General features: G+C 31.9%; 1 protein-coding gene across 10 annotated transcripts in view; it reads left to right on the forward strand.

Moving 5' to 3' along the window:
- Cntn1 (contactin 1) overlaps positions 1-11220 on the forward strand; it is a 333868-nt gene that overhangs the window by 149492 nt on the left and 173156 nt on the right. The window lies entirely within an intron of this gene.

Here is an 11220-nt window from a genome sequence, read left to right on the forward strand (position 1 = left end):
ATAATATTATATCATCAAAACAGATATAATAATAGTGAAAACATTTGAAATATTGTGAGAATCTCCAGAATGTGACACAGACATGAAGTGAGCCCCTGCTTTTGAAAAAAATTGGTGACCATAGACTTGAGTAATTCAAGGTTGTGTTTTTTCTGTTTGTTTGTTTTTAAGGATCAATAGTTAGAAGATACCTAGTGTTTAAAATCAGTTTTCTGGAATTACTGTTCTTCTAATTTATATTTTCTCTTTATTTTGTTAAATATTTAATAACACAAAAATGAAGCCATAATGGTTTCTTTACACATACGGAAAGCAGAATAGAGGCAGACTCTCTGGGTTTAATTGCTTATTTGTTTACTTATCTACATCATTATTTTGGAAGTGTCTTTGATGGTAACTTTATGCTTGCCTTAGTGTTGATGGAAACACCATGAATTATGACTTAGCTTTTGACACTGCTCTTGAGACCTATTGTAATCTGTGGCTTTGGCTTTACTACTGAGAAAATTACTTGTTTTGAGAAATTAAAAGGTCATTAACCAAAAGCCACAACTTATTAAAATCTGTAGATTCTATTTTTTCTTAAAATGATGCTCCCTATCCTTCCTTCCTTCCTTCCTTCCTTCCTTCCTTCCTTCCTTCCTTCCTCCTTTCTTATGCTTGTTTTTATTTCTAATGAAGTTCTTTTTTCTCAATGAATAAAATCTTGACCACCATAAATACAACTAATTATCCCCATGGAAGATTTTATGTATTAGAGCTAGGTGGTCATTTGAATGCTAACTTTTCTTTATCCCAATGTTTGGAAATCTGTTATTTTAATTCATCAACTTAAGAGGCCAGAGAGTGTGAAAATTGTCAAAAGTGACTTGTTTTACAGCATACTACAGGGACACAAACACGTCAATGTTTATAGCAGCACAATTCACAATAGCTAAACTGTGGAGCCAACCTAGATGCCCTTCAGTAGATGAATGTATTTAAAAATGTGGTATATATACACAATGGAATATTACTCACCAATAAAAGATAATAAAATCATGGCATTTACAGGTAAATAAATGGAGTTGGAGATGATAATTCTAAGTGAAGTTAGCCAACCCTCAAAAAACAAATGCTGGATGTTTTCTCTAATATAAGGAGTCTGACTCATAGTGTGGTAGGGAGGAGGAGCATGGGAGGAACAGAGGAACTCTAGATAGGGCAGAGGGGTGGGAAGGGAAAGAAAGGAAAGGGGCAGGGGTTAGCAATGATGGAAGAATGTGATGGACATAATTATCCAGCACATGTATGAAGACATGAATTGGTGTGAACATACTTTATATGCAAACAGAGATATGAAAAATTGTGCTCTGCATGTATAATAAGTATTGTAATGCATTCTTCTGCCATGTATTTAAAAAATAAAATCAATTTTAAAAAGTGACTTATTTTAAAAAGTTGGTAATTTAAATTCAATTTTTTAAAACATTTCAAGGCATATTTCAGAAAGAATGTGAATCTTGTGTTAGTGAAAGCTTAGAGAATATGAGGGCTATATGATATGAAATATGTAATTATGTCAGGTAAGTTAATTTTTATTTTATACCAAAGTCAGGTATGTCAAATTATGAACATAAGTATATTCATGTACTTTTAATGGGTAAAATTTTTAGAAACTACTAGATGAAATTTTGTTTATTTATTACAGCCTTCTAAGAAATACCTATTTTCTTATCCATTTGCTATCAGGATTAAGTAAATTAATTTTTGGAACATTTGGGTCAGAGTGGGTGTTTAGCATTATCAGTGAGCAATCAAAATATATTTATTGAACAAGTGAATCATAAAGTAATTTATCTAGACTGAATTATGTTCTTAGATGTTTTTAATTGATCCTATTAATCTATCCTTCAAGTATTATTATGTAAAGCACTGTTCTAAGTACTAACAGATCTACCCATGTAAGTTCAGCCATAAAGCCCTGCAAAGGTTTACTAGCTGTGGCAGGGCAGAGAGGACATTTTTTACCTAATAGAGTTTCAGTTTTAGACTTAGATGCTTACTAATATCTTCATATTTTGTTGTTGTTTTCCTAGAAATTGAACCCAAGAGCACTTTACCACTGAGCTATATCCCCAGTCCCTTTTGTTTTTTATTTAGTAGCAGAGTCTCACTTGTTACTGAGGGTCTTGCTAAGTTGCTGAGGCTGGCCTCAAAATTAAAATCCTTCTGTCTCAGCAGCCTGAGTTTCAGGGCTCTTCAAACATATATTAATGTCACATTTATTGGGCCATTGCTCTTAGTTAAGTAGTTTTCACTTGAATACCCTTATTCAAATCTTAAGATACTAACTGGAAGTAGTAGCAATGGAAGCTGTCATGATCTGCTATCCCAAGAGCACAGATTAGTTTATTGCACTGGTCAGTATCCCCACAAGTTTCACAGAATTGAACATAAAACCATCATGTTTTGATTAGAAGTGAGTACACTAGAAAGAAAGAAACAGCAACACAAAAGTCTTTAGCAACCTGAAGAAAAAAACGAATGCTTTGTGTTTTGGTTTTATTTGTTATTACCAGAGTAAAACTTAATATTCACATTGACTTATAGTTCTTGTGGGCCATATCCCATATGTTGGGAATTACTGTACAGTTGGACAATACTATGGGAAATGTGAGCAGAGTTTTGGGTTCAGTTGATACCTGTATGGCTAAGAATTGAAATAAGAAAAGTAACTGTTTAAGGAACAACAGCTATAACAATTTCTATAAAATCTACAGAAAGTGTAATTTGAAGATGCTCAAAAGAAGAGCTGACCTCTGCATAACATCTTTGTCAGCTCTTCATTCCACAGAGATATCACACGTGCACTTTATTTCAACTTCTTGGAACTATCACTTCCTTAAAAAGTAATCTCTGCTCCTCCTACTCCTGCTTCACAAGTTCCTCTCTGTGCTGCCATGGATCTCTAGTGGCACCTCCTTCCATGCAGCACAAACAACTGTCCTGGTCATTTCCTCATTTATTTCAGTAGATCATAAATTCCACATGGACAGAGGCTAGCTACGTTTTCTTTCACAACTAGTTGTGATTCTTTAAAGCATTAGATGCTTTAAAAAATTTGTCCAATGAATAAAATACTACCCACCTCACAGATCTGTTGAAATTGTAGATCTTGCGTTTAGTTATTTTTAATAGAGAATTTTAATATTGCATTATCATTATTAATTTTAGATTTATTTCCAAAATATTTGAGATACTAAGTCTTCCAATAAGTTGAAGCAAAGGGCACGAATGATGTTTGTGGAATGAAGAGCTGAGAAAGACGCTATGCAGAGGTCAGCCCTTATTTTGAGTATCTTCCAATTACAACTGCTAGATTTTATACAAATTGTAACAGCTGCTGTTCCTTAGACAGTAAAGTCTCCTATTTCAATTCTTAGCCATACAGATACCAGCTGGACCCAAATATATGCTCAATATTTGTGTGAAAAATGAAAAAGAAAGTCTGATCAAATTTTTATTAATGTGAATAAAATATTGCATTGATGAATATGAATTCATCATTTTAGATTTTTTGTTTTTTAAAACATAAAATAATACAATAATAAGAGATAGTTCATAAGGTTTGATCTTAATATATTCAAATGTTAAAAACAATCAGTATAACAGGATACTAAATCTACTTCTGAATTACTTTTGCATATACATACATTATTTTAATCAATAGATTATAGTGCACATATTGTATATATATTGTACATGTAGCTAATTGATAAACAATGCTTATTATTATGCTAAATCTATTGAAAATCATATTACTGTCATAGTTTGCAGGCTCAACAAATATTAACTGTAATCAATTCTAATTATTGTGTCCTAAATAAAGATATTGGACTGAAAAGAAAATTGTTTTGAGTTGCAAATATAAAAAGCATACTTTGAAGACAATGATTATTTTTCTCATGTAAAATGTACATATTCCTGGCATTATTTAAGAAATAAGGCAAAAAAAAAGGAATATAAAATTACTGAGATGTAGAAAGAAGAAACTAAGCATGGCATAATATAATCTATTTTAACAAAAGACATTATACTTTGTGAAAAAATGTCATTGTACTGGGGATCTCTTTTTCAATTCTTAGAGCAAAAAAAATAAGATAATATGTACTTTACTTTGTAGTCTAAGGAGGCTTGGAATATAATTCAAATATATTTTTTTCACCTTCTGTTTCTTGATGTGGGGCATTCACTCACTGGTCCAATTAGGTTTATTTTTAAGCCTAATATTTATGGCAATACTAGGCATCATTTTGGGGGGAAGGGGACCAATAAATCAAATTTAAATCAATATGTATTGATTTTCTATTTTGATACATGGTGTGGGAAAAGGAATGACAGTCATTTAAGAGATACTGTTGCTGATATAAAGATGCTTATTTTTGCCAAGTAAGGTGGTGCATGCCTGTAATCCCAGGAGCTCTGGAGGCTGAGGTAGGAGGATCTCAAAGCCAGCCTCAGCAACAGCGAGACACTAAGCAATTCAGTGAGACCCTGTCTCTTAATAAAATATAAAATAGGGCTAGGGATGTGTCTCAGTGGTTAAGTGTCCCTGAGTTCAATCCCTGGTAGCCACCCCTGCAAAAAAAAAAAAAAAAAAGATGCTTATTATGGAGTTATGCAGACTACAAACATACGTACACACCCTCACATTCAAATTAAGATTTTAGTTGAGCATGGTAATATCATGAAGGGTGGTCTGAGTTGAAAGCCTAATGAGAACTTCGACAGTTTCAGTTTACCGATATTTTCATGTTGCATTATCTAGAACTAGCAAACAAACAGGTAAAGATATACGTGAGTGAGTATAGGAACAATTTTACACTGAAGCACACTTGAAGTCTTTGCCCACCTCACTTGGAAGAAAGGATCTTAACAGGCCAGAAAAACATCAGAAAACCAACTGCTGGGAGTCAGTTCCATGACTAGTTCAAATTCCCTAAGGAAGGTCTTGCATCTATCACAGGGAAAAAAAAAATAAGCTAGAGAATATCAGGGAGTAGGTGAGTGCTGAGATAGACTGAGTCTCAAGCCATTACAGGATGCTTGGTGGCAGTGAACATTTATTGTATGATGTTAGGGAGAGGAGAAATAAGGAAGGTGACTCTGGAACTTTTACAGAGTGGACTTCAGGGAGATCACTTAGGGGACCAGGATAGGTTGATAGTAGAGGGTATGGGTTGGGTTTAAAATATTCCAAAGCTATAGTTTAAAGGACTCTCTGATAAATTGGATGTCAATGGAGAAAAAAAGATAATAATAATCTCTGTGCCTCATCAACTGAGTAAATGATTATTCCATTCTCTGATGTAATCCCCAATCAAGGAGGGGAGAGATTTAAATGTTTCATATAAGGCTATATTTTGCATTTTCACATTGACAAAATGGAGTAAAATAAGTTTGGCTCAAAATGATTGTGTTAATAGAGCGAGACAAACCAATTTGCATCATTCTAAAATAATTTGAATGCTCATCTGTTATTATTATTTTGGCTGGATATTGTTGTTGTTGGTGTTTTAACAGAGAAATTTCAGAATTTCAGACATTTTTGGGGCAACCATGAGGAGGAAAAAACTAATACGCACACAAAAATGATCTAATGCATGATTTTCTGTACATAAAATGTATTTTTTTACAGTATGAATTTATATCGGTTCTTTGTTAATCAATGATTGAGATGGAAATGTTTGAGGTCAGAATGTTAAAAAGACTATTTTTAATTTATTTGGGCTTATTTCTTTGAAGTTGCCTCAGAAATGACCTAGTATAATTTTTAATTCTATAGTATGAAAAAATTGATCTAAAAATGCCAAATAAATTGAAAAAGGTTACACACATATTTTATCAGTCAGGACTAGAGCTTGATCTTATGGGATCTAGTGTGGAAAAAACCACAGTCATTTACTAAATTTCAAATATTGTTATTTGTAGCTGTATCAAGGGTAACAATTTAATACCTTCAAATGAAGTGGTGTGAACTCAAATAAAGGTATCCATACAAATCACAGAAATGCTACTTTAATTCTACCTGGGGAATTCTTAATTATATAAATGTCTTTAGAGGGCTTAGTGAAATTCATCTGATATTCAACTGGTCTTTGAGAAATACTAATAATGATACTAATTATAAAGATAATAGTTGTTATATACCCTAAGCATTTTAGCATTTTACAGGTGTTATTGCATCTTCATAGTGACCATGTGAGTAAGAGACATAAACCAAGGGTAAGAGACAAAGTCATTGCTCCAAACCATAGCATTGTAGATAGCCTGTGTAGGACTCAGGCCAACCCCATGCAGTTCTCCATTCTGTTCTGCTACCTTATTATTTGGTAATGCAATAAATAGATTGCAATCAGAAAGTGAAATATTATATTATCATGACAAGGAGACATTAGGTAGGAAACACAAAATGGTCACTTAAAAATTAATTCTGAAATGTGCTACAAAATACAAGAACTACTTTAACTTTTTTATACTTGAATTGGAAAGATTATCATTAATATATATTCCTGATCATTTTGAGACTGTTGAATTATTTATTATAAGTAGTGAAATACTATGTATGAAGAAAGATATAAAATGTAACTTAGTTTCATGGTCCAAAGAATAGTTATTATAATCCTTTTGAACAATTTGATACTTTTTCTGGGTTAAGCTTCTAATAATGTATATTTTTAAATATGATACAAACTCTACATTGGTTTATTAGAAAATTTTTCAAATTAAAACATAAAATGTAGTAATCTATCTTTTCTTCTACTATATACTAAAGTTAAAATTTTCAGGTAGTACTGAACCTAGGACAGTAATCTGAAACTTAGATCATTGAAGGCAAATAACAGGTGGGTAGGGGCTAGAGCATGGATATGATGCACAGAGTTGATTTTGCATCCCAAGCAGAAAGGAAAGGAAGGGTGTGAGATTTTTATCACACTATTCAAAATAGTGACAAAACTTACAAATTGTGAAGTTCTGAAATTTTCCATACTCTACATATGAAGTTGCTCTGGTCATGTTTTTGTTTGAACATACATATATTTGTGTTTCTGTGGGATAAATTCCCAGGATTGGAGTGATGGAGTACAAGCATGTTTAATTTTTTAAAAAAATTTGAAATGAGCTTTATGTGAAAATTTTTAAATCTCCCCATGTTTTCAGAGTTACTATGCTAGGATTTATACTTAGGAGTGGTATTGCTAGGGCATAGGACATACACATCTTCAACTTTACTAGATTTTGGCAAAATTCATTTCTAAAATGAATGTGACAATTCACATAGCCATAAGTGATTCTTTGCTCCATCTTATCATTACTTGACATTTCAAATCTTAAAATATTAATGGATAGGTTTTTAGGGATATTTATTATGGTTTTATTTTGCATTACTCTAATTAACTACTGAGATTAAGGATCTTTTTTACATTGTTTATAAATTTATCACTTTTATGCACATTTTTATACATTTATCAACTTTGCAGCTTTCATCATCTTTAAGAAGTCAAGGTCTCTGCCTACTTGCCTATTTCTTTCTTTTTTTTTCCTTTGTCCTTGATTGCTCAGCATGACCTCTTTTTAACTTACTCTGGATACTATGATTTGTCAATTATATGAATTGCAAATAGATTTGTTTCTGGTGTCTTGATGAACAGAAGTCATTTTTATTTTTGTAAATACAGCAAAATTTATAAAATTTTTCAATTGTGATTGGTGTTTTTACATTTTTTTAAGGGAATTCTTTTCCATTCTGAGGTCATGAATGCATGTCTATTTTTTTCCTTAGACGTCTGAAGTTTTGTGCTTTGAAACATTTTTCTTTATTAAACTTATAAGTAGTTTGAAGACAGAATTATTGTGAAGTGGACCACCTATTGTCCCAGATTCTACCTATTAAATAACCTATCCTGTTCCCTACTAGTTGCAGGAATATTTCCATCATTTATCATAGCTTCTTTTGTGTGTTTCTGAACTTTCTATTTTGTTCCATTGGTTTATTATTTCCCACCTTCACTGTTGTTACGCTGCTGTAGCCATCATAACATTATAAAAAGTATGGAACCTGCTTTAAAAGAAGGTTTTAAAGATCCCACCTATTTCATTTTCAAAGTTATTCTTACTTTTCTTGGCAGGTTTATATTCAACATAAGTTTTAAAATCATCTTACTAAATTCTCTGCTAAATAGTATTGATATTTAGACTGAAATAGTATTGAATTTTAGCATTATTTTGGAAGGCATTTTAAATAGTCAATATTTCCTATCTATGGACATTTAATAATATCTCTTCATTTAGTTAGCCTTCTTTCAATGTCTTTTGGTAAAGTTTTGCAATTTCCTCCAAGGATATTTATATCACTTCTGTGCTTTCTTCTCCTAATGATTTTGTTGCTAATGTAAATATTGGTATATATATTTTTAACTGCCAGCTGCTTGTTGCTAGAACTACAACTAATTTTTGTAATTGATTTGTATGTAGAAAATCAATGTATTCTTAGTTGTAATTTACAAAATTAAAAAAAATTCTTCATAGCCAATCATGTATCTGTGAATAATTAGAGTTTTCTTCCTTTCTAGTTTTTCTACCTTTTATTTATTTTTCTGGCCTGATGGCACAATACTCAAGTATAACTTTGCATGGAAGGGTAGAAGCAGACATCCTGGATCATTCTTCACTTTTAAGAAAATTATGTTAAACTAACCCCTCTTTTATCATCTTTAAAAAGTCAGTCAGTTCCTCTCCATGGTTAAATTGCCTGTAATAATGTTACCAACAATATTTTATTTTTTACTTTTGGAAATGTAATTTTAGTTCCTTAAAAAACATGAAATTGCCACAGTTTAAATGTTTGTAAAACAGGACTTATTATGTTTTTTCCAATGTACTGCATGTTTACTAGGAAATTAATATCTCTATTCATCCATTTCCCCAACTTTGTTTTCTACATGAAGCATATGGAAAGGAAACACTTTTGTAATTTAAAAAAATTAAAGTTTATACTAGAAACTAATTAAAAGAAACATACTTTGCTAATGAGATGTTCATTGACTTGAAATCAAAGTAAGAGGAATGCTTTGAAGAAAAAAAAAAATACCCAACCATACTTAGAATAAACTTGAGATGGAGTTACATTTAAACCTGAAGTAAACTTGTGAAAAAAATAAATGACTAGCGTTGTATGATATCCAGTAAGGCATGTGTCCTCTACTAGAATCTTGACAAAACCATTCATATGGGCACTTTTATCCTCAAGAAGTTTTAGGATTCTACAGTCAGCAAAAGCATGACATAATTACAGAGAATAAAATTAAATTATCATGGAAACGTATATTATTATTATTATAAAATTTAATATGTCTATTTCCATACAAAAATATTGACTATTAAATATAAATATTGAACATTTTTTAGTTGTTAGTGTTTCATTTTCCCACCTATTGAAAAAAGACTTCTCAACTTCTCACACAGAAGCATAATTGAAGATATGTTGGACAAATATCATTTTGTTCTTTTAACAGAAAACTTTAATAGATTTGTGATTTTATCGTTTTAATAAGCTCAATACATTTATTAATGAAGTAATGTCTAATGTTTGGCTGTATGCCTTACTTTTCTCCAAAATTTTATCTTGATAAATTTGAATTACTTGTCTGACTATAGTGTTTCAAAACATAAATATACAAGGAGGTCTTCATTTTCTGTTGCCACTAATCATTTGGTTATGAGTTGCTGAAAGAAGTGAATCTCACTAAAATAATTGTGAATATGAACACTTCTGTTTGTGATTTCCTAACTCAATAATGAGATCACAATATAGTAAAACAATAATAATTTTTCTTCAACAATCTTACCGTCAGCCAGTTTCCCATTATAGCTACCCTAAAATGTAAATTTATGTCTCCTATTTTGTGTTCAGTAAAGGTCAGGGATACTTATACAGTGTTTTTTTAAAAAAATTAAAATTTATCCAGTGAATTTCCTTGCAGTTGCTATTACGCATTTAGCAACTGCTCTAGGTTAACATAAAAAATGGTATGGTCAGATAGATTCACAAATGATTAATAAACACACCTACAACATCTTATAATATTTTTTCAGTTTTTAAATTTTAATAAAACATTGGTTTTACTCTGTAATTCTTTGAAAGATGTTAAGTAAGAAGCCTAAACCTATTTCAAAACTTATATTTTCCCCCAAAGGAAGAGATTACTTTAGCATTTACAAGGCTCACATGCTGCACATACTTTCTGTTCATGAGGGTTGCTCACATTATTTAACTTTCTATGAGATGTTTTGAATTAATTTTTTTATGCTCCATCTAAAATAAAGGCCATGAGATGGGTTCTGAAGGGCAGTGAGGTCACATCATCTGACCTTGGTTTTCTCAGAGATTGATTAGTAACTATGCTATGCTTAGAGTAGGCTCATATGAGAAAGCCAAATCAATGTCATGGTTTTTTGAGTTGAGATTTTGAAGCAGTATGGTGACCTTAATTATGCGTAGTAAATCATTTATCAAATATTACATGCAGTACACTTTGCCCTTTTCTTTGGAAACTTAATCACCTCAGCAGGATTTTATTCACCATTTCTTCAAAGGATTTTCCAGTATTCCTCTCACATTAAAAAATGCCCATTTCTCTGGAATCCCTTAGCTTAATCAAAAATCCTGAGAATACGGTAAAGTTCTTTCTTCTTTAAGAAAATGCTAGATGTGGAATTAGCAGACTAGGAATAGATTAAAGCATTTTACGCAGCCCCAACCCTCGCCCTCCCAGGTTTCCTTCTCTTCTCTCTTGTTAAGGTGGAGATTAGCAACAAGAGAAAGAAAACTAGAAAGGAAGCAACAGGCTCCTACTGAAGAAGAAATTAGCATCACCACCACTGAACACTGAGATGTGTCTCATGAAGCAGGGAGGGACATTACTGAAGAAACTAACAGCTGGAAGAAGAGAAACCTTAGTCATAGTCCTGACTTCCCACCAAGAGGAGGAACTAAGGTCCCTGTGATAAAAGAACTCAGGAGGCTCACAGAGAGACACACATTCTTTGTTACAATAAAGGCTACGAGTGTTGTGATTTTGAGACTAGAGATGACACTGGTGTTGAAAAAAAAATCAGTATTTGGGTCCCGGGTGTTGAAAATTGAACACCCAATAAACACTGAGGCAAGAGCAAAAA

This window comes from Marmota marmota, unplaced genomic scaffold (genome assembly GCF_001458135.2).
Source record: "Marmota marmota marmota unplaced genomic scaffold, marMar, whole genome shotgun sequence".
Classification (NCBI taxonomy): domain Eukaryota; kingdom Metazoa; phylum Chordata; class Mammalia; order Rodentia; family Sciuridae; genus Marmota; species Marmota marmota.